This window comes from Balaenoptera physalus (assembly GCF_965194825.1).
Source record: "Balaenoptera physalus genome assembly, chromosome: X".
In the NCBI taxonomy this organism is placed as follows: Eukaryota; Metazoa; Chordata; class Mammalia; order Artiodactyla; family Balaenopteridae; genus Balaenoptera; species Balaenoptera physalus.
In genome coordinates, this window is record NC_138903.1 from 55,492,508 (window position 1) to 55,517,343 (window position 24,836).

The 24,836-nt window shown below is 44.3% G+C and overlaps 1 pseudogene across 1 annotated transcript; it reads left to right on the plus strand.

Moving 5' to 3' along the window:
• The first annotated feature begins 1,061 nt into the window (after positions 1-1,061).
• On the plus strand, positions 1,062-23,871 carry LOC309651890 (voltage-gated potassium channel KCNC4-like; annotated as a pseudogene). The gene is made up of 2 exons (XR_014268760.1): positions 1,062-13,308; positions 13,546-23,871. The product of XR_014268760.1 is annotated as a voltage-gated potassium channel KCNC4-like (transcript).
• Positions 23,872-24,836: the final 965 nt, after the last annotated feature.

Here is a 24,836-nt window from a genome sequence, read left to right on the forward strand (position 1 = left end):
ATGTCTCAGCATGTTTCTCCTTGGGTTTATCCTGTATGTCACTCTCTGCACTTCCTGGACTTTGGTGGCTATTTCCTTTCCCACGTTAGGGAAATTTTCAGCTATAATCTCTTCAAATACTTTCTCGGGTCCTTTCTCCTCTCTTCTCCTTCTGGGACCAATATAATGTGAATGTTGTTGCATTCAATGTTGTCCCAGAGGTCTCTTAGGCTGTCTTCATTTCTTTTCATTCTTTTTTCTTTATTCTGTTCCGCAGCAGTGAATTCCACCATTCTGTCTTCCAGGTCACTTATCCATTCTTCTGTCTCAGTTATTCTGCTATTGATTCCTTCTGGTGTATTTTTCATTTCAGTTATTGTATTTTTCATCTCTGTTTGTTTGTTCTTTAATTCTTCTAGGTCTTTGTTAAACATTTCTTACATCTTCTCGATCTTTCCCTCCATTCTTTTTCCGAGGTCCTGAATCATCTTCACTATCATTATTCTGAATTCTTTTTCTGGACAGTTACCTCTCTCCATTTCATTTAGTTGTTTTTCTGGGGTTTTATCTTGTTCCTTAATCTTGTACATAGCCCTCTGCCTTTTCATCTTGTCTATCTTTCTGTGAATGTGCTTTTTGTTCCACAGGCTGCAGGACTGTAGTTGTTCTTGCTTCTGCTGTCTGCCCTCTTACTCTTGGTAGTTATTTCCACTATTTTATCTTCCAGGTCACTTATCCGTTTCTCTGCCTTAGTTATTCTGCTCTTGACTCCGTCTAGATAATTTTTAATTTCATTTATTGTGTTGTTCATCATTGTTTGTTTGCTCTTTAGTTCTTCTAGGTCCTTGTTAAAAGTTTCTTGTATTTTCTCTATTCTATTTACAAGATTTTGGATCATGGTTACTATCATTGCTCTGCATTATTTTTCAGGTAGACTGCCTATTTCCTCTTCATTTGATTGGTCTGTTGGGTTTTTACCTTGCTCCTTCATCTGCTGTGTGTTTGTCTTCTCATTTTGCTCAACTTACTGTGTTTGGGGTCTCCTTTTCTCAGACTGCAGCTTCGTAGTTCCCATTGTTCAGTGGGTTGTGTAAGTCTCCTGGTGGAGGTGGCTGGTGCCTGTGTTCTGGTGGATGAGGTTGGATCTTGTCTTTCTGGTGGGCAGGACCACGTCTGGCAGTGTGTTTTGGGGTGTCTGTGACCTTATCATGATTTTAGGCAGCTTCTCTGCTAATGGGTGTGGTTGTGTTCCTGTCTTGCTAGTTGTTTGGCATACGGTGTCCCGCACTGTAGCTTGCTGGTCGTTGAGTGGAGCTGGGTCTTAGCATTGAGATGGAGATCTCTGGGAGAGCTTTTGCTGTTTGATATTACATGGAGCTGGGAGGTCTCTGGTGCACCAATATTATGAACTCGGCTCTCCCACCTTATTGGCACAGGCCTGACACCTTGTTGTAGCACCAAGACCCTGTCAGCCACACGGCTCACAAGAAAAGTGAGGAAAGGAAGGAAAGAAAGAAGGAAAGAAAGTAAGAAGGAAAGAAAGAAAGCGAGAAAGAAAGAAAAAAGTATAAAGAGAGAAAGACAGAAAAGAAAATGAAATTAAAAGTTATTAAAATAAGAAATAAAAAACTTATTAAAAATTAAGAAATTAACAAGTAATAAGAAAAAAAAAGAAAGAAGGAAAAAAAAGAGCAACCAAAGCAAAAAACAAATCCACCAATGATAACAAGTGCTAAGAACTATACAAACAAAACAAAACAAAACAAACAAACAAAAAATGGACAGAAAGTACTCTAGGACAAATGGTAAAAGCAAAGCTGTACAGACAAAATCACACAAAGAAGAATACTCATACACACTCACAAAAAGAGAAAAAGAAAAGAATATCTATCTATCTATCTATCTATCTATCTATCATCTATCTATCTATATATAAAGGAAGAGAGCAATCAAATCAATAAACAAATCTACCAATGATAATAAACTCTAAATACTAAACTAAGATAAACATAAGACCAGAAACAAATTAGATGCAGAAAGCAAACCCCAAGTCTATAGTTGCTCCCAAAGTCCACTGCCTCAATTTTGGGATGATTCGTTGTCTATTCAGGTATTCCAGAGATGCTGGGTACATCACATTGATTATGGAGATCTAATCCACTGCTCCCGAGGCTGCTGGGGGAAATTTCCCTTTCTTTTCTTTTTTCGCACAGCTCCTGGGTTTCCGCTTTGGATATGGCCCTGCCTCTGCATGTAGGTCGCCTGAGGGCATCTGTTCTTTGCCCAGACAGGACAGGGTTAATGTAGCAACTGATTAAGGGGCTCTGGCTGACTCAGGCCGGGGGTAAGGATGGGTATGGAAAGCGGGTCGAGCCTGCGGCAGCAGAGGCCAGCATGACGTTGCAACAGCCTGAGGCAGGCAGTGTGTTCTGGGGAAGTTGTCCCTGTATCTTGGGACCCTGCCAGTGGTGGGCTGCACTGTGGATAGCGACTTGTGCTTTCACACAGGTTTTTTGGTGGCTGTAGCAGCAGCCTTAGCGTTTCATGCCTGTCTCTGGGGTCTGCGCTGATAGCCACAGCTTGCACCCGTCTCTGGAGCTCGTTTAGGTGCTGCTCTGAATCCCCTCTCCTTGCGTACCTTGAAACAACAGTCTCTTGCCTCTTAGGCAGTTCTAGACTTTTTCCTGGATCCCTCCCAGCTAGCTGTTGTGCACTAGCCTCCTTCAGGCTGTGTTCATGCAGCCTACCCCAGTCCTCTCCCTGGGATCTGACCACCGAAGCCTGAGCCTCAGCTCCCAGACCCCACTCGCCCTGGTGGGTAAACAAACAAGCCTCTCAGGCTGATGAGTGCTGGTTGGCCCTGATCCTCTGTGCAGGAATCTATCCGCTTTGCCCTCTGCACCCATATTGCTGAGGTCTCCTCTGTGGCTCTTAAGTTTCCCCCCTGCCACCCCCTGTCTCCACCAGTGAAGGGGCTTCATAGTGTGTGGAAACTTTTCCTCCTTCATAGGTCCCTCCCAGAGGTGCAGGTCCTGTCCCTAATCTTTTGTCTCTTTTTTTCTTTTTTCTTTTGCCCTAGCCAGGTACATGTGGAGTTTCTTGCCTTTTGGGAAGTCTGAGGTCTTCTGCCAGCGTTCAGTAGGTGTTCTATAGGAGTTGTTTCACATGTAGATGTATTTCTGATGTATTTGTGGGGAGGAAGGTGATCTCTGCATCTTACTCCTCTGCCACCCTGATGGTCTCACTGGTCCATTTATGTTGTGTGTGGCACTTTGTTACAGCATCAATTAGAAAATGGATACAATGGGGCAATGGACACATACATAATTATGTTCTAGTATGAAAATTACTCTAGAAAAAAAAAAATCCAAGGCAAGTTGTGAGAGTGCAGAGGACAGGACGTTGTCTTAGGGAGGATTCAAGAAATTTCCCCCAAAGAGGTGGCATTGGAGATGGGTATGGAAGAATAAGTAGTCTACTCGATAGATAGCTGGAGGGCATGGGACAGTTATTAAGAGACTGGCTGGGGGAGATTGGTTCAAGGTGGTGGAGTAGAAGGAAGTACACTCACCTCATTTTTCAAGAGCACCGAAATGACAACTAACTGCTGAACAACAATCGACAGGAAGACGCTGGAACCCACCAAAAAAGATACCTCACATCCAAAGACAAAGGAGAAGCTGCAATGAGACGGTAGGAGGGGTGCAATCACGATAAAATCAAATCCCATAACCACTGGTTGGGCAACCCACAAACTGGAGAACAAATATACCACAGAAGTTCTCCCATTGGATTGAAGGTTCTGAGCCCCATGTCAGGCTTCTCAGACTGGGAGTCTGGCAATGGGACTAGGGATCCCCAGGAAATCTGACTTTGAAGGCCAGTGGGATTTGATTGCAGGGACACCACAGGACTGGGAGAAACAGAGAATCCATTCTTGGAGGGCACACACAAAGTCTTGTGTGCACCAGGACCCGGGAAAAGGAGCAGTGACCCCATAGGAGACAGAACCAAACCTACCTGCTCGTGTTGGAGGGTCTCTTGCAGAGGCAGGAGGCAGCTGTGGCTCACTGCGAGGGCAAGGGTACTGGCAGCAGCAGTTCTGGGAAGTATCCTTAAGTGTAAGCCCTCCTGGAGCCTGCCACTAACCCCACTATATAACCTGTAGGCTCCAGTGCTGGGTTGCCTCAGGTCAAACAACTAACAAGGAGGGAACACAGCCCCACCCATCAGCAGACAAGTGGATTAAAGTATTACTGAGCACAGCCCCGCCCACCAGAGCAAGACCCAGTTAAGATATGATGGAGAAATCAAAAGCGTTACAAACAACCAAAAGCTAAGAGAATTCAGTGCACCAGACCAGCTTTGCAACAAATGCTAAAGGAAGTCCTCTAGGCAGGAAAGAGACAAGCAACTTAAAAAAAAATCTTGTACACATATAGACTCTTATGTCAAAACCTCATGGGAACAGCAAACCCAAAAACTACAGTAGATATACACACACAAAAGAAAAAGTAAACCAAACACAACACTAAAGACGGTCATCAAACCACAAGAGAAAAAAACAAAAGAGGAAGGGAAGAAAAAAGACCGGCAAAAACAAACCAAAAGCAATTAAGAAAATGGCAATAGGAATACACATATCAATAATTACCATAAAGGTAAATGGATTAAATGTGCCAAACAAAAGACATAGACTGGCTGAGTGGATACAAAAACAAGACCCATATATATGCTGTCTACAAGAGACCCACCTCAGACCTAGAGACACATACAGACTGAAAGTGAGGGGTTGGAAGAAGGTATTCCACGCAAATGGAAATCAAAAGAAAGCTGGAATAGCAACACTCATATCAGACAAAATACACTTTAAAATAAAGACTGTTGTAAGAGACAAAGAAGGACACTACATAATGATCAAGGGATCAATCCAAGAAGAAGATATAACAATTGTAAATATATATGCACCCAATATAGGAGCACCTCGATATATAAGACAAGTACTAACAACCATAAAGGGAGAAATAGACAGTAACACAATAACTGTGGGGGACTTTAACACCCCAGTTTCATCAATGGACAGATCATCCAGACAGAACATCAATAAGGAAACACAGGCCTTAAATGACACATTAGACCACATGACTTAACTGATATTTATAGAGCATTCCATCCAAAAGCAGCAGAATACACATTTTTCTCAAGTGCATATGGAACATTCTCCAGGATTGACCACATGCTGGGCCACAAGCCAAGCCTCATTAAATTTAAGAAAATTGCAATCACATCAAGTAACTTTTCTGATCACAACACTATGAGATTAGAAATAAACTACAAGAAAAAAAAAACTAAAAAAACCACAAACACTTGGAGGCTAAACAATATGCTACTAAACAACCAATGGATCACTGAAGACATCAAAGAGGAAATCAAAAAATACCTAGAGACAAATGAAAATGAAAACACAATGATCCAAAACCTATGGGATGCAGCAAAAGCAGTTCTAAGAGGGAAGTTTATAGCTATACAATCTTACCTCAGGAAACAAGAAAAATCTCAAATAAACGACTTAGCCTTACAACTAAAGCAACTAGAGAAAGAAGAACAAACAAAACCCAAAGTTAGTAGAAAGAAAGAAATCATAAAGATCAGAGAAGAAATAAATAAAATAGAGACTAAGAAAACAATAGCAAAGATCAATAAAACTAAAAGCTTGTTCTTTGAAAAGGTAAACAAAATTGATAAACCTTTAGCCAGACTCATTAAGAAAAACAGGGAGAGGACTTAAATCTATAAAATTAGAAGTGAAAAAGGAGAAGTTACAACTGACACCACAGAAATACAAAGGATCATAAGAGACTACTATGAGCAACTGTATGCCAATAAAATGGACAACCTGGAAGAACTGGACAAATTCTTAGAAAGGTACAGTCTCCCAAGACTGAACCAGGAAGAAATATAAAATATGTACAGACCAATCAGAAGCCCTGAAATTGAAACTGTGATTAAAAAACTCCCAACAAACAGAAGTCCAGGACCTGATGGCTTCACAGGCAAATTCTATCAAACATTTAGAGAAGGGCTAACACCTATCCTTCTGAAACTGTTCCAAAAAATTGCAGAGCAAGGGAGCCTCCCAAACTCATTCTATGAGGCCACCATCACCCTGATACCAAAACCAGACAAAGATGCCACAAAAAAAGAAAATTACATGCCAATATCTCTGATGAGCATAGACACAAAAATCCTCAACAAAATACTAGCAGACAGAATCCAACAACACATTAAAAGGATCAGATACCATGATCAAGTGGGATTTATCCCAGGTATGTAAGGATTTTTCAGTATCCGCAAATCAATCAGCATGATACACCACATCAACAAATTGAAGAATAGAAGCCATAAGTTCATCTCAGTAGATGCAGAAAAAGCTTTTGACAAAATTCAGCACCCATTTATGATAAAAACTCTCCAGAGAGTGGGCATAGAGGGAACGTACCTCAACATAATAAGGGCCATATACAACAAACTTACAGCTGACATCATACTCAATGGTGGAAAGCTGAAAACATTTCCTCTAAGATCAGGAACAAGACAAGGATGTCCATTCTCAGCATTTTTATTCAACATAGTTTTGGAAGTCCTAGGTACGGCAATAAGAGACGAAAAAGAAATAAAAGGAATCCAAATTGGAAAAGAAGAAGTTAAACAGTCACTGTTTGCAGATGACATGACACTATACATAGAAGCTCCTAAAGACACTACCAGAAAGATACTAGAGCTCATCAATGAATTTGGTAAAGTTGTGGGTTTCAAATTTAACACAGAGAAATCTGTTGCATTTCTATACACTAACAACAAAAGATCAGAAAGAGAAATTCAAGAAACAATCCCATTTACCATTGCATCAAAAAGGATAAAATACCTAAGGATAAGCCTACCTAGGAGACAAAAGACCTGTACTCCAAAAACTATAAGATGCTGATGAAAGAAATTGAAAAAGACACTAACAGATGGAAAGATATACCATGTTCGTGGATTGAAAGAATCAATATTGTCAAAATAACTATACTACCCAAGGCAATCTACAGATTCAATGCAATCCCCATCAAACTACCAATGGCATTTTTCACAGAACTAGAACAAAAAAATCTTAAAATTTGTATGGAGAGACAAAAGACTCCAAATACCCAAAGCAATCTTGAGAAAGAAAAACGAAGCTGGAGGAATCAGATTCCTGACTTCAAACTACACTACAAAGCTATAGTCATCAAAACTGTATGGTACTGGCAAAAAATAGAAATATAGATCAATGGAACAGGATAGAAAGCCCAGAATTATACCCTCTTGCACTGTTGGTGGGAATGTAAATTGATACAGCCACTATAGAGAACAGTATGGAGATACCTTAAAAAACTAAAAATAGAACTGCCATATGACCCAGCAATCCCACTACTGGGCATATACCCTGAGAAAACCATAATTCAGAAAGAGTCATGTACCACAATGTTCATTGCAGCTCTATTTACAATAGCCAGGACATGGAAGCAACCTATGTGTCCATCGACAGATGAATGGATAAAGAAGATGTGGCACATATATACAATGGAATATTACTCAGCCATAAAAAGAAACGAAACTGAGTTATTTGTAGTGAGGTGGATGGACCTAGAGACTATCACACAGAGTGAAGTAAATCAGAAAGAGAAAAACAAATACCATATGCTAACACACACACCCACACACACACACACACACACACACACACACACATATATGGAATCTAAAAAAACAAAGTGCTTCTGAAGAACTTAGGGGCAAGACAGGAATAAAGACTCAGACATAGAGAATGGACTTGAGGACACGGAGAGGGGGAAGGGTAAGCTGAGAAGAAGTGAGAGAGTGGCGTGGACATATATACACTACCAAATGTAAAATAGATAGCTAGTGGGAAGCAGCCGCATAGCATAGGGAGAGCAGCTCAGTGTTTTGTGTCCACCTAGAGGGGTGGGATAGGGAGGATGGGAAGGTGATGAAAGAGGGAGGAGATATGGGGATATATGTATATGTATAGCTGATTCACTTTGTTATACAGCAGAAACTAACACACCATTGGTAAAGCAATTATACTCCAATAAAGATGTTTAAAAAAATAAAAATAGGGACTTCCCTGGTGGCACAGTGGTTAAGAATCCGCCTGCCAATGCAGGGGACATGGGTTCGAGACCTGGTCTGGGAAGATTCCACATGTCACAGAGCAACTAAGCCCGTGTGCCACAACTACTGAGCCTGCACTCTAGAGCCCATGAGCCACAACTACTGAGCCCACGTGCCACAGCTACTGAAGCCTGTATGCCTAGAGCCTGTGCTCTGCAGCAAGAAGACACTGCAACAAGAAGCCCATGCACTGCAACAAAGAGTAGCCCCCATTCGCCACAACTAATGAATGCCTGTGCACAGCAACGAAGACCCAAAATAAATAAATAAACTAATTAATGAATTTTTAAAAAATAAAAATAAGAATAAAAATTAAAAAAAGAAAAAAAAGAAAACACAGAAATAAACCCACGCACCTACAGTCAATTAATCTACAACGAAGGAGGCAAGACTACCCAATGGTGGAAAGACAATCTCTTCAACAAATGGTGCTGGGAAAACTCGCCAGGTACATGTAAAAAAATGAAATTAGATCATTCTTTAACACCATACACAAAAATAAGCTCAAAATGGATTAAAGACCTGAATGTCAGACAGGACACTATAAAACTACTAGAGGAAATCATAGGCAGAACACTCTCTAACATTAATCACAGCAATATCTTTTTTGATCCATCTGCCAGAATAATGGAAATAAAAACAATAATAAACAAATAGGACCTAATTAAACTCAAAAGCTTTTGCACAGCAAGGGAAACCATAAACAAAACGTAAAGACAACCCACAGATTGGGAGAAAATATTTGCAAATGATGTGACCGACAAGGGATTAGTCTCCAAAATTTATGAACAGCTCATGAGGCTTAATATCATCAAAACAAACAACCCAATCAAAAAATGGACAGAAGACCTAAATATACATTTCTCCAAAGAACTCATACAGATGACCAATAGGCACATGAAAAGATGTTCAACGTTGCTAATTATTAGAGAAATGCAAATCAAAACTGCAATGGGATATCACCTTACACCAGTCAAAATGGCTATCATTAAAAAATCCACAAACAATAAATGCTGGAGAGGATGTGGAGAGAAGGCAACACTCCTACACTGTTGGTGGGAATGTAAACTGGTACAGCCACTATGGAGAACAGTATGGAAGTTCCTTAAAAAACTAAAGATAGAGCTACTGTATGACCCTGCAATACCACTCCTTGGCGTATATCTGGAGAAAAACATGGTCGGAAAGGATACATGCACCCCAGTGTTCATTGCAGCACTGTTTATAGTAGCCAAGACATGGAAGCAATGTAAATGTCCATCGACAGAGGAATGGATAAAGAAGATGTTGTGTATATATATGTATATATATATATATATATATATATATATATATATATATATATATATACACATATATATATACATATATATATATATACATACACACACACACACACACACACACACACAATGGAATATTACTCAGCCACTAAAAAGAATGAAATAATGCCATTTGCAGCACCATGGATGGACCTCGAGATTGTCATAATGAGTGAAGTAAGTCAAAGAGAAATATTGTATGATATCCCTTATATGCAGAATCTAAAAAGAAATGATACAAATGAACTTATTTACAAAACAGAAACAGATTCACAGACTTAGAGAATGAACTTACGGTTACCAGGTGGGGACGAAGGGGGAAAGAGGGAGTTTGGGTTCAACATGTACACACTGCTATATTTAAAATAGATAACCAACAAGGACCTACTGTGTAGCATGGGGAACACTGTTCAATGTTATGTGGCAGTCTGGATGGGAGGGGAGTTTGGGAGAGAATGGATACATGTATATGTATGGCTGAGTCCCTTTGCTGTGAACCTGAAACTATCACAACATTGTTAATCAGCTATACTCCAACATAAAAAGTTAAAAAAAGAAAAGAAAAGAAAAAAGAGGCTGGCTGGTTTAGGACTTTTTTTTTTTTTTTTGGCCACACCGCATGGCATGTGGGATCTTACTTCCCTGAACAGGGATTGAACCCGTGCCCCCTACAGTGGAAGCATGAGTCTTAACCACTAGACCACCAGGGAAGTCCCAAGACTGGCTGGTTTAGGGACTCAAAAAGCAAATGGGCTAGTGTGGATAAGGGGCAGGACATTTGAGGGGAAAGGGGCAGGGATGGATGGAGTGAGAGAGGAAGCTGCTGCTGCTACCCTTCCCACTTGTAAAGTGCCCAAGTTATTTTCTGCCCTCTTTGGCTGAGGTAAGAATTCGGCTTTGTAGAACTAAGGCCTGACACGGCTGTGTTTGTCACCACCACCTTTCCTCCCTCCATTCTCACCATGAAGTCCACTGCAGTGACCCTCCCTCACAGCAGCCCCACAGTAAGGCAGTGACCAAGAGGGAGGAGGGGAGCCATGTCTTGAAACTCTCAATCCAACAAGGCCCTGGCTCTGAGGGATGGGCTGAAAAGGAAGAGTTGGGGAGGGTGTTGGATTGTGGTAAGAATCTTCATTCCTCCTGGGAACTTCTGGTCTAGTGATGGGAAAGAGGCATGGAGGCTGGGCCAAAGGGTGGGAGTGAGGGCTATCTTGGAATTTAGGATCATCTGGGTGCTCCACTGGCAAACTCTCATCAGCAGCAAAATAGGAGACTGGCCCAATTCCCAGGAAGGATTCCTGGAGGCAGAGGTTGTGGGAGAGGGGAGGGAGATGTGGCTTGTCCCAGGGGGCTGGAGCCTCTGCCAATCCTGGCATAGGCCATAGACAAGCAAGCTTCTCTCTGAGGTGTCTTGCTCCCCTGCCCTTCCCCTTCACCCATTCCTACCCCCATCCTTGGCACCAGGGTGTCTGGAGAAAAGGGAAGAAAAATGAGTGGGCAGAAACAGCTGTATATAACCAGGAACACATCTGGCCTCCCAGGCTATCTTCTGGTTCTCACTTCTCCCTCCTCCCACACCCCTTTCTCCTTTGCAGGCTTCTGATAGGAGAACTGTAATGGAGATGGGGGAGGGGGAGGGGAAGAGAAAGTTTTCAAAATATTAAAGTGGGGCTGGGTTGGTTGTAATTGGGGGAGAGAGTTGTTGAAATATTAACTGGATTAACTGGTCTTGTGAGGTGGCCTCTTGCCTGGAGCCTGACCACCTAACTTCCTGTTTTCCCTCCAGCTGCCTCCTCCCCTCCCTCTGCTCTGGGCTGGAACTGAGCCCGGGGGAGGAAGGAGGAGCAGCAAAGTTGGCCAGGGTCTCTTGTCTGATTCCCTGCAGGCTGGAGGCCAGGACAGCCTCCCTAAGCAAGCAGGCAGGAACACATACAGTCTTGAATCAGATCGTTGCCTCTCAGTACTTGCTCCTCTGGCCACAGCAGGAGCAAGAGGCTCCTGGAAAACCCCACGTCCTCGCCAGCTCTTCCATGAGCACACCCTGGTCCTGGGACCTCTCCATGCAGGAGCAGTCACAAACTCCAGAGGTGGCAGCAATGCTGGCTACACCACCCGTCCCAGCGTCACTGGCCCCAACGCCCAGCCAGCCGCCCATCCCTTCACTGCCAGTATTCGTGGACCACGCAAAACAACCAAGTGAGTGAGCAAAGGCTGACTAAGGAGTGGGGGCAATTGGGGGTAGGGGTTTGAGGTTCCCAAACTAGAGGTGGCTGCCTGTGCCCTCTTCCTTTTTAGCCCTCAGGGACAAACAAACACAGGAGGCCCCAGCAGACTGCCTGTCAGGGGGTAGGGAACACTGAAATGTTGATCTGTGTAGGTGTTTTGACTCCTTTGGTTTGCTTTTCTGTGCTCCTCCCACCTTCTGTCTCTCTTCTCCCCCCGCCCAACTCTGTTCTTACTCCTTTCTGTTCCCAGGCAAGGAACTCATTAAGCCCAAAGCAATTTTAGGGCGCCCAGTAGAGAGATCCACAGAGGCTGCTGCTTCTCCTGCTAGTGCTGGTGGTGCTGGTAGTGCTGCTGAGGAGTGCCCGAGACCTGGTGCCAGGGGAGTTGGAGTCAAAAACCATCGCTGTCAGGTCTGCCGACCCCCCAGCCAGTTTCTCAAGTCAGGCACTTCCTACTCCCTGTGGAGGCCTAGGGATCTCTAAGGCCCTCCAACTTCCCCTGTCATCCCTATCTTCACTCCCCATTCCCTGCCCTTAGCCTCCCTCAGTACCCCTTTTTTATTCCCTCCCTCACCCCACCCCATCACTGTTCCAAGTTTTCAAAGTGAGGGGCAGAGGATTGAGAGACATCCCTGTCCCCATCTTGGCCATTTAGTCTGTGTTTGCCTGTCTGTGACTTACCCTGCTGTATACCGTGGCACAATTGTTCTCTCAGAGTCACCAGGCCAGGTGTCTCCCAAGAGCCTCTGAAAGACATCTGTTTCCATGCTAGGCTGGTTTTTCTCTTGGAATTGCTGGGCCCAAGAGAGATTCTGGCTAGACACTGTGACCACACCTGAGAGCTGTCTGTCCTCCTGATTCCCGAAGACCCAGAAGGAAGAGACATCCCCAGCTCCATGCCTGGGGTAGTTTCTCTTGGGTGCCTGGGCTACCACATCACTTTTGTGGCCCTCAGCCCCTTCCCTGCTCTGGCCAAGCCTGGGAGGGGAGAGGAAGGCAGGAGGACCCCGTCATAAACCCTGTCATCCCTCCTCTTGCTAGTGGATCAGAGCCAGCCAAGAAGCAGGCTCACGGTTGGTCATGGAGGGCTCGGACGATAAACTGATCCTGAACGTGGGGGGCACGTGTCATGAGACCTACGACAGCACCTTGTGGGCCTTTCCAGGCACCTGCCTCTACAAGTTGACCGAGCCACCCCAACCTGGCACCCCAGCTGCTCAGGGTCCACCAATTCAAGAGTTTTTCTTTGACCAAAATCCTGAGCTCTTTGGCTATGTGCTGGCTATGGTACCCAGCAGCTGCACTGCCCTGTCAATGTTTGTCGGGATGTCCTAGAGGAGGCTTATTGGGGCCTGGTGGAAGCTCCGCTGGCACCTTGCTGCTGGCTTAAGCTGAGTGGCAAGGACACCCAAACCCAGGACTTCCTATCTTGGGAGGCCTGTGAGAATGCCCACATGGATGAGCGCCTTCAGTGGAACCCCATTGAAGGCCAGAGACTGCGGAATACTTGGAAGCCATGGCTCTGGGTGCTTCTTGACCAACCCCAGTCTTCCCTAGGGGCCAAGGTAACTCACTAACATTGTGCGGTGCCATGCTAGACATTTGTACTCCCAAAAGACCCTGTCAAGTTGCCACAATGGCTACACACTTGGCATGGTGTTTGGGACCTGAATCTGAACAGATGCCCAGGACAATTTGAGGGAATCTCCAAAAAGGGGGGAGGGAAGAAGGGTGGGAGTCTAGTTAGAGAGGTGGGATGGCTGGTAAATGGGGGTACTTCTGACATGCCTCTTTTTCCCCAGTGCTTTTCTATGATCTCCACACTCTTTGCCGTGTGTGCTCTGGTCATCTTCTTCCAGGAGACAGAGGTCCAGCTGGATTACTTCTCTGCCAACTTCACTCCTATGGGACATGGGGTGAGGGCAGGGGAAAAAACAGCAGCAGCAGCAGCAGCAGAACAATGGTCTCGTTTACCACTGTGCCCCCGACCTGCTCTACCTGGATCTACTCTGTGCCCTTTGGTTTGGAGCTGAGCTCTTTGCCCGTGCTATTTCCTGCCCTGATAAGGTGCACTTCATGTGTAGCCCTCTCAATCTAGCCTATATCTTCTGTCTGTTCCCTGTGCTGGTGGAACTGGTAGTGGGTGACAAGGCTGAATGGCAACCCTGTCTCAGCCTAATGCTCGGGGCCATTCGTTCTCTCTATGTCCTCTGTGTGCCTTTCTCCTGATTTGGGTGGCTGAGATCTTATTCTTTGGCTTTCTCTTCCTCTATGGGGAGCTCTTGAGTATGTCCACCCGAGGTCAGGGTGAGCCTCACTTTGGAGACATTTCTACATGTCTCTGGTGGACTGTCATAACTCTCACCACTGTCAGCTATGGAGATGTCTACCCTCTCTCTGCTCTGTGCCAGCTCACTGCTGCTGTCACAGCCATTGTGGGCTTGTGCACCAGTGTCTTGCTGGTGCCTGTGCTCCTAGTCTGCTTCCAGTGCTATTATGCTGTAGCCCTGGCTCGCCAGAAACCAAGGCCCAGTGGGATCCTGTGATGGGCCCAGTGGTCTAGACGGGTATATCCCACCTTCCCTTCCTTCCTATTGTCAGTTTTTGGTTACAGATAAGGGTTTCTGGCTTTGGATTTGGCAAAGAATCCTTCAAGAGTAGTCCCAGGTCATGGCAATCCCTGCTAGTCAGGATCAGCTAGCCATGGCCTGAAAGGTAGACTCCTTCCCATCATTAGGGAGGCACCCTGAAGGAGGCAGCTTAGGGGTAAGGCCAGCTAGGCTTCAGCTTCCTCCTGCCCCACCCTAGACTTTTCTCTTAATCTTAGAGTGACCAGGAGGGATAGAGGATAGTTCTTCCTGGACTGGTGCTATATCCCCCTCTCAACAAGTTCTCCTTTCCTATTACTTAATCCCAGTCCCCCAACTAGACTGTAGTCTAGATGGGGGAATTTTGAGTGATGGTAGCAATAGAATATTAACATCAGTCACCTATGGATATCATTGGTGATTGGCTGTGGATATCTGACTGGTTATAGGTATTGATGGTGAATGGTACCAGCAGTGCCCAGGCATAGCCGGATTGTAACATTGCTCCCTGTACTGCTCCTGGCACAAATGCTCTTTAGAATCATAAAGGGGCCTTTGAAGATTCTCAGAGACATTAAACAGATGAGAGTCACTCAGGTCTGAACCCAGAGTAGCACTCTAACTCTATAACCTCCTCTTCATCCCATTTTGTCCTTCCCCACTCCTCCCCTCTCCTTCCCATCTCTGACTTTTTAATAATATTTTAGATATAGTATTAACCATCATTAACCATGATATATTAGTCATTATTAGCCACGCTATTTCAGCTACAATAACAATATATAGTCACTAATAGACACGAAATGTTATCATTGCATATTACATAGATGGGAAGGAGGAAATTGGATTTGTTGGCAAGAATAAGCAAGTGATTTTCTGTTCAAGATTTTTTACATATTTTTGGATTTTCACTCATTTACAATTCTTTTTTTTTTTAAATTTCTTCTAAACACTTTTCAGTACCCACAACGGGTCTACCTCCAATCCTTGCTGCTACTGAATATTCCCACCTTCCTACCTTTTCTTCTCCTCCCTCTCCTTTCCCCCTCCTCTTTCTACTACCTGCATGCTCTTCCCTCCTGGCTTTTCCTGTGGTGCCCACAACCATGCACCTCTCTTTGAACTGGCTTCCAGGAAGGAGAGAAGGGACCTACTCAGGTCTGACTTCAAGTCAAGTCACTGGGGTGTCTGAGGAAGTGCCCCAGGCAACTAGGCTGAGCTGGGAGGTTGAATTGAGCTCTCACTGTTGCTGAAGCTGTGAGCTTAATTCTGTTTACAAAACTTTTAAATAAAATATCCTTTGAAGTCTCCATTCCAGGGTCCATCTGTGGTTCCTCTGACAGTAGACTATGGGAATCATCAGGGATAGGGGTGGTGTAATAAACTAATGACAAGATGTGTGGACAAATAATTTGATAGGGTAAAAAGCAGTTTCTATCTTTATTGTATGTGTTCCTCACAATAAACTAGTATTACTCACAGACACCTTGACTAGGAAAGAAGAACTTTTTGTTTGTGGTGGGAACAGGGTAGGGCGAGGAAGGAGACAGGTCCAGGAGTTGAGGAAGTGTAATGGAAGGCTGGCTTTCCTGTTTAGGGCATGGTGGCAGAAACTCTTATCATAGGTGGGAGGTTGAGGAAGGAGAGGTTTCCATTTAAGAAGCACTGAAAGAAGATCAAGAGTATGACAAAACATCAAAGACAATCTCCATCTTCCCATTACCTAGTAGTGAAAGATGTTGGAACAGTTAGCTGCTTTCAGAGACAATTCTAGTCCACTGCCCTTAAGTTAAAAATGGGAAAAATGAGGTGTAGCGAAGGGAGAGGATTTTCCCAAGGGCATGCAGAGGTACTGGCAGAGCTGGGAGTTCTGTCACTTCAGAGGAATACTGTATCAATCTTTGTTAACTCGCCAGCATCAGAAGTGGATGATTAGAATTTCCAACCAAAAGTAGAGAAGACTGTATCCCACTGTAGGCAGCAGCAGTGGTAGCAGTGGGATGAGGGGATGGAGGTGGGGTTAGGATGTCAGGGAGAGCCTTGGAAGACCTCAGGGAATGGCTGGGCCCTATTTGGGTAGGAAAAGAATGTAACAGAACATTATAAAGAGAATGAGGTACAATGTCAGGGCTGGGAGAAAACTGAGAGCTCATCAAGTCCAACATCCTCCTGTTTCAGGTGGGGAAACTGAGACCCAGAAAGAGGCTGGGACTTGACCTGGTTTATATAATGAGTCAGGAGCAGAACTAGAGCTGCAACCACCTCTGTCACATGAGAACACTGTCTTCCTTTGTGTTCCCCCTTGAATCTGCATTGGATGGTCAGACTTTTTAACCAAGAAGGAGGGTGGGGGAGTATATGGTTTCGTGACTTGCCTAGTACTTCTATAATGGAACATAGAATGACAGCAATAAAAGACTTAGTCTGTGCCTATTTCTGTAACAGAACCGTATATCTGAATTCATCCTAAGTCTCCAGCACATAATGCCCTGCAAGAATGAGTCCACAGGTTGTCCCAAATGTAGTGAAACTCTAAGACTAAGCCCACAAATCCCTTGAACCTTAGGGCCTTCCCCAAATACTGAGCATTTTCCAGTATTTATTCTCCTTATGATTTAGGTTCTCATTTTTGTACTAAGGTCATACTGGGTCTTCTGCAAAGGCATGAATTGTTTCTACTCTGAGGAGGGCAAGAAGTAGATGGGGATGCTAAACACTTTAATTTGAGCATATGGTAGATATGTGTGTCTCACATGTGAAAACTTCTCAGTCACAGAATTAACTTATACTCATCCTCACAGCACAGTCACACTCCACCCCAAAATACTGAGCCACATCACCCCAAATCTACGTATTTTACCCATGGCAGAGACCCCACTGGCCATGGCTTCTGTACAGCACTGGAAAGCCTCTTGCTACTGCTGTCTGGGAAAGAAGGTACAATCTCCCAGCACACACTTCTGTCTGGATCCTTTTCATTAGGGAGGGGCCAGAAAGTCTGCTGGCCAACCCTAGTTTATGTGTCTGGCTTTTTCTGGTGAAACATCTGGTTGTCTTCTGTGCCCCACTCCTGCCTCAGCTCTTTTGGCAGAGTTGGCCTCAGCAGGTCAAGTCCAGTTTGGTCTGTGCTTTCAGGTCTGACCTATAGAGGGCAACCACTGCTAGTTTATGAGAAATTATTCAGGGTGTGGTCTCCCCCTCCCTTCACTTCATTTTTAGCCTTTGTAAAATTCTAGAACCACAGGCTATCAGAATCAGAGTGTATGGGACTTCTCTGGTGGTCCAGTGGTTAAGACTCTATGCTTCCACTGCAGGGGGCACGGGTTCAATCCCTGGACAGGGAACTAAGATCCCGCATGCCATGTGGCATGGCCAAAAATAAAAAAAACTTTAAAAAAAGAACTACAGGGTGTGTTTTAGACATCTTATATTTGGATCCCTGTATGATACAGGTAGGAGAAGTTGAGGCCCAGAGAAGGGATGAGACCAGTCTAAACTCAGACAATGATTCAGTCTGGCAGTTAGAGCTAGAACTCAGATTTCCCAAATCTCAGTCCAGAACTCTTGAAACACAGCACTAAGCCTCTAATCCAAATGCCTCATTTTATAGTTTCAGAAACTGAGGCTCAGGAATGAATTTGTCTAAAGTCATATGGTTGTTGTGACAGAGCTAGGACTGGAACCCAGATATTCTAAATTCTAGTCCAGGACTCTTGAAAGATAATGTTAGGCATCTAGATTATCCTGTACATTATAGATGGAAAGGGCTCAGAGAGGGAATGCAATCTTCCTGAAGTCACAGAATAAATTAATTACAGTCAGAACTAGAACCCAAGGCTGGCTGTAGAATAGAAACTGAAGAAAAATTGGGGATTCTGACTTTTAGTGCCTCAGAAGCTCCAGTGGCTTGGGGACTTGGTATCTCTGAATTAAATAGCAGATACTTGCAGTCCTTGCTTAAGCTGGACATTTAGTCCCTAAGAGGCTGGAATCTGGGGCACAGTGTGCATGTGTGTGTGGGGGGAAGGTTCTGTCCACCCCTGTTCTGGCCCCCCTTCATGGAAAAACTCCTAACGAAAGGCTCACCTCATTTCTCCCCTTTCAAGGCCTCTGGTTTGAGAGTGAGAGGATGACTCATTCAGCGCCCACAGTTGCCCCTGCTGAGAACATAATTGCTAGCTAGGACATCACCATAGCACCCAGCCATCACATTTGCAGAGTGCTGTCTTGTTTTTGTCAAGGTTCTTTCCTATATTTTTCTTTCATTGCAACTGCTCCAAGCCCCAGGGAGCCAGATGAGGCAGATATCATTACTCCTTTTACAAAGAGAAACTGATTTATGGGGGCTGGTGAGGGGAGAAGTCTTGACTGCACAAGTTTAGAACAGACTGATCCCTTGATCCCTTGATTTCCAAGTCCCTTGATCAAAGAATCCCTTGATCCTTTGATTTCCAAGTTTCTGAAGTTTTCCACGTAAACACCCAGAGCCCCAGAGGAAGCATCAGTGTCCCCCAACTGCCCTGATGGCAGCTCCCTCCCTCATTTATTCATCAGTGTCAGACACTATATTGAACTTTCACTGGAGATGAAGAAGATCTAGACCCTGTTTTTGAATATTCACAATCTGTATATCTATCAAGTCTCTACCCCACCCATCACTATCCTCAGCCTTCTCTTCTCCTAGCAAAATGCTCTGAAAAGTGCCTTTCAACTGATGGTGTTAAATCAATTTTATAATCTTTTCAGAGCACTTGATTAGGAGTCAGGAGACCAGCATTCTAGTTCTAGTTCTTCCATTACTTCACTGTGGAGTGGTGGGCCATTCCTTTCCTGTTGTCTGTTTCACATCTGTAAAATGATAGTGCTGGGGAGTGGGAAGATGGAGCATTTGGGTGTTAAGAACCTCCGGCTCAGATCATCTAGGAGATGGAGATCCTTTGTGGTCTGTGGGCAATGCCCTCTCTTTGGGTGAAAAGCTGGAGGGTAGGAGCCAGATGACTCTGCTATGAGACCCTTCATCCTGCTGCCTTCCTCCTTGGCTCTGTGAGCCCTTTTCAAGGGGAGGGGTGAGGGATTTGAGCTTCCTGAGGCCCTCAGAGAGACCTCATTTCTACCTCTACTCACCAGCAACACTCAGGAAGCATCAGAGCTGTTTTGAGTTAGAAGCTATTCAGCCAGATTCACCCCCTGGGGTTGGGGGTGGGGCAGAGACAGAGAGATAGAATCAGAAACATAGAGACATAGAAGAGAGAGAGGCAGAAAGGAAGAGGCAGAGAAACAAACAAAGAGGGAGCAGAGAGAGAAGGGCAGAGAGGGAGAAGAGGAAGAGAGAGAAGAAAAAGAGACAGAAAGATAGAAGGGGAGAGAGAAGGAGAGGAAGGGAGAGGGGAGGGAGGGAGAAAGCCAGTGAGAGAGAGAGAGAGAGAAGAGAGAGGGAGAGGGAGAGAGGCAGGAAGAGACAAAAAGAGACAGAGAAAGAAAAGAGAAGGAAACAGAAAACAGTGAAGAGAGAGACAGGCAGGGGGAGGTGGCAGAGAAAGAGAGAGAGAGAATAATACAGATAGTGGACATGTCTAGTCTCTGATGTCCTCATGGGAGTAGCTGCATAAAATCCTGCATCTTGCAATAATAGAATCCAGAACTGGAAGTATCCTTGAAAAAACTGAGGCTGGAGAGGAGTTGAGACTTGCCCGTAGTCACACAGCAAGCTAGTGGCAATGTCAAGACTCAAACTCATGACTAGAATAAGGTAACTCAAAAAGAGGCTGGAGTGAGATTGAAGAGGCCTGGGCTTTGTCAGTCTGTCTTTGTTGGACTGTGAGCAATGCAGTAACACAAGAAGAGTGCCAGCACATTGACTGTCCCAGAGGAGGCAGTAGCATGAGGGGATTTCGTCCTTTTCCCCCATCGGCTCTCCTCTGAGGACCAAGACACACAAAGCTGTGAAGGCTAAATGGGGTAAGTTCTGTTCTCTTATACAGTGCTTTTGGGAGATTTTAGAGGTAGACTTCATGGAAGAGGTTACCTTAGCGTTGGGCCTTAAAGGATGAAAACATTAAAAATATTTTAATGTCAAAGATGGAGTCATCCTTCTGAAAAATTCAAACAACCCAGGAAAATCTAACATGGGTAAGATTTTGATAAGTGCAGATGGAGTGGTTCTAGTACAAACGAATAGCACAAGGGTCAGGAGAGCTTGGGGTGAGCATGGGTAAGGGGCTTGGCAAGGTGCCATTTGCTTTCTGGAGAGCAGAGGGCATGAACAGAGGCAAGGAGCTCCAGGTTTTGGTCGCCCCATGAATGTCAGGTGTCCAGGTTGGCTTGTGCTGACAGTGGAGAGAATAGGAAGGATTTTTGAGCAGAGATGAGGCAAGAACAGGACTGAGCTGTAGAAAGATTCCCTCTGGCAGGCAGCCTGCCTCAGGGAAAGTGTATTAGTGGAAAGATACTGACATCAGGGAACCCTGATAGATCTTTTCTGTTGTCTGGTGATAGACGGGTCTGATGCAGTGGAGTGGGAGTGGGTATCGATGTGGTGAGGAGAGGATGGCTTTCTAAGACTTCTTTGGAAAAAATACTCTATAGGATTTGAATTAGGATGATTGTTGGGGGAGGAAGGAGAAGGATGAACAGGGGTTCAGGAAGTAGCCCCCCAGAACTCCCAGACAGCTAACTTTTTTTGTAGCTTCCCATTGGACCGTGTGTGTGTGTGTGTGTGTGTGTGCACGCACGCATCTTTTTTTCTGTGTGTCTGCTGTTCTGAGAGTGTATGTTTCTTTGTGTCTCCCAATGCTCATGTGCAGCTTCCTGCATCTGTGTATGGATGTGTGTCTCCAAGCATCTAAATGAGTCTGTATTTTCTGTGTGTTTCATCTAATCCATGCTGTGGTTAAATTGTTGGCTAACAGAATGACTTCACATTGTCTTATGCATTTGGGGGTGCAGGAATTGTCATCCTTTTCCCTAAATGTGTTTCTGAATTCTACTTGCTAATCTAGGCTGTGATGAACTTGATTGATTAAAAGAACTATTTCAAATTGCCTGTGCTCCATGGCACAGCTACAGCTTGAAATCCAATTATTGCTGGCTGTAAGAACTACAATAATGTGTTTGGCTTGATTTCCAGACAATAATTTAGGACCTCACCACCTCTCTATGCAAATGTACCCAGCTAAATGAGACCAGAACTGGGAAAGTTTTTTGCAAACGGAACTCTGGCTCAATAAGAGCTCTCTGCTGCCTTGTGAATGAAGTGGGGAGGGGGCTGCAGCCCTGAAGGACCCCAGACCCCTGATTATGGTTTGATTCTGCCTAGAGACAGAAGCATGGAGTCCACACAGGCTTTAGGTCACTTACAGAGTTTAGACCATCCACTTCATTTTCTTTCCATTTCAACCTGTGAAATGGGGAGTCTTCTCATCATGCTTTCTTCTCTTCCCCAGGAGCCAGCAGTTCCACCAGGCACAGTAGACTGTCAATAAGTATGTGTTGCCTTGAATTGAATTATGGCTGTCTAGGCCAAGGCTCAAAGAAAAAAAGAAATTTATCTAATCTCTCATAGAGGAATTACAGCTTGAACCCTGGTTTCTGAATTTCCTGTCAAGAGCTCTTGTAACTATATCATCCTGCTCAGGTTTGAGATAGCTCAAGTTCAGACCACTGGAGTGGATGGCTTATGCTGTACTGACCAACGGTGCAACTGGGACCAGTTCCTTTTCCCTCTCTGGGCCTCAGTGCTGTCATCTACACCATGGAAAGGTTAGACTATGAGGTCTTGAAAGGGCCCTTAAAGTTCTGTTTCTAGGAATTTGTGACCAACACTGAGAAATAAACTTGTATGCCCCTGGGTGAGGTAGAGAGGGAAGGAAGCAGTTAGGGCCTGTCTCAGTCTATGTGTCATACCTTGCTCCCCTTCTCCTGACTCCAAATCTCCATTAAAAGAAATAAAATAACTTTTCCAGTTTAGGAAATCTTGCTCTGACCCATAAGCCACTGGGCCTCTGGGAAGTGGGACAGCATGTCCGGCCTGTAGCCTCCAAAACCTTATAGGGCTAGAAAGGCCTAAGTGGCTGACCAGGCAGGTGGGGAATGGCTGGCCCAGAGAAGTTCTTCAGTTCCGGAGGATCTAACTCTGGTGGGGAAGGGGGGCGACTGCCACTTAGCCCTGGGCCAAGCCAGTGTGTTCTGGAAAGGCCAGGAATGATGTCATGGGACGCTTTGGGCTGCAACAACAGGAAACCACTGAGTGTTTACATTGGCTTGTAGAGCCCAGGCAGCCTGTTTTTTCTTCACTTCCTCAGTCTATCTGTTTCCTCTGATTCAAATACTATGAAGAGAGACTCACTGCCCAGGCCAGGAAAAGCGGAAGGGAGGACCTCAGGAGAAACAGCCCCCTTCCCAGCCCAGAGGGCTAGATGATTGGGAGGGAACGTTAGCATTACTCTAGCTGGGGCCCCGCCAAGGACAGACCTTAGGTTAGGGGAAGCAAGGTAGTTAGGACATGCTCTGAGTGCTCTACAACCATAATGCCTCCTCCATAATTATACTGAAGTGACTCTGACCCACCTCTCCAGCCCCACTATCTTTCATCAAGCTCCTAGGCAGTATGACAGGGTGGTTCAGAATGTGGTCTTGGTGCCAGGCAGACCTGGGTTTGACTGTCTACCTTACCACTCACCACTGGCTGTCTGAAAGTGAACAGTGGCTTCGCTTTTCCAAACCCTTACTTCTCTAGCCTCAGTTTCTTCATTGGCCAAATGAGGATAACTACTACCTCACAGGGCAGTTCTGAGAATTAAATGAAATAATGTATGGTATGTATGGTGTCCAGTGCAGAGTTAGCACTTGATAAATGGCAGCTTTAATTACTATTCCTCAGATGTGCCAAGTTTTTAAAAATCTATCTTAACTCCTTTATGCCATCTGAAATAGGATCCTTTCCCTTAAAGCGTGCTTCAACTGGTAGGGCAGAGACAACATCTAGAGCAGTGCAATCACCCCACTGAGGCCAGTGAAGGGGAAACAGTTTTCCCAAGGTTACACAGAAAATGAATTCTATAGCCATGGCTAGAACTACTATTAGAACTAAAACTTGGATTCTCCAGAACCCTAGCTCAGCTATGGTTCCAGTGCACCATGCTGAACTCAAAAAGCACCGACTGCTAGAGCAAACCCTTAGTAGCCCTTATGATTCATCAACTGGTAATACTACTTTTCTCCAAGAGGATGTGTGTATTTGTGTGTGTGTGTGTGTGTGTGTGTAGTATCGCTACTGCTAAACTACAATACTAAAATTTATTGAGTATTATTATGAACACTTTATAAGCATCAACTCATTTCATCCTCACAACAACCCTTTAAGGTAGGTACTATTATTATTAGACCCATTTAATAGATGAAAATATAGGCTCTGATAGTTTATGTGATTTGCCCAAGGTCACACAGCTGGAAATGACAGGTCTAGGATGTAAATCTAAGTAGTCTGACTCCAAGTTGATGAGCACCTGCAATGTGGTTACTCTTACTAAGGATCTTAATTTTTTTTTTTTCATGTAATGTCTGAAACATTTATATTAACATATTTCCAAACATATTTCCATACAAATACAAATATAAGATTTTTAGAAATTTCATGTAATGTCTGAAACATTTATATTAACATATTTCCATACAAATAACCCAATGAAAGTTTAGTATTAGTTGTTTTGTTTGTTTTTTTATACTGCAGGTTCTTATTAGGCATCAATTTTATACACATCAGTGTATACATGTCAATCCCAATCGCCCAATTCAGCACACCACCATCCCCACCTCACCACAGTTTTCCCCCCTTGGTGTCCATATGTCCATTCTCTACATCTGTGTCTCAACTTCTGCCCTGCAAACTGGCTCATCTGTACCATTTTTCTAGGTTCCACATACATGCATTAATATATGATATTTGTTTTTCTCTTTCTGACTTACTTCACTCTGTATGACAGTCTCTAGATCCATCCACGTCTTAACAAATGACCCAATTTCGTTCCTTTTTATGGCTGAGTAATATTCCATTGTATATATGTACCACATCTTCTTTATCCATTCGTCTGTTGATGGGCATTTAGGTTGCTTCCATGACCTGGCTATTGTACATAGTGCTGCAATGAACATTCGGGTGCATGTGTCTTTTTGAATTACGGTTTTCTCTGGGTATATGCCCAGTAGTGGGATTGCTGGGTCATATGGTAATTCTATTTTTAGTTTTTTAAGGAACCTCCATATTGTTCTCCATAGTGGCTGTATCAATTTACATTCCCACCAACAGTACAAGAGGGTTCCTTTTTCTCCACACCCGCTCCAGCATTTGTTGTTTGTAGATTTTCTGATGATGCCCATTCTAACAGGAGTGAGGTGATACCTCATTGTAGTTTTGATTTGCATTTCTCTAATAATTAGTGATGTTGAGCATCTTTTCATGTGCTTCGTGGCCGTCTGTATGTCTTCTTTGGAGAAATGTCTATTTAGGT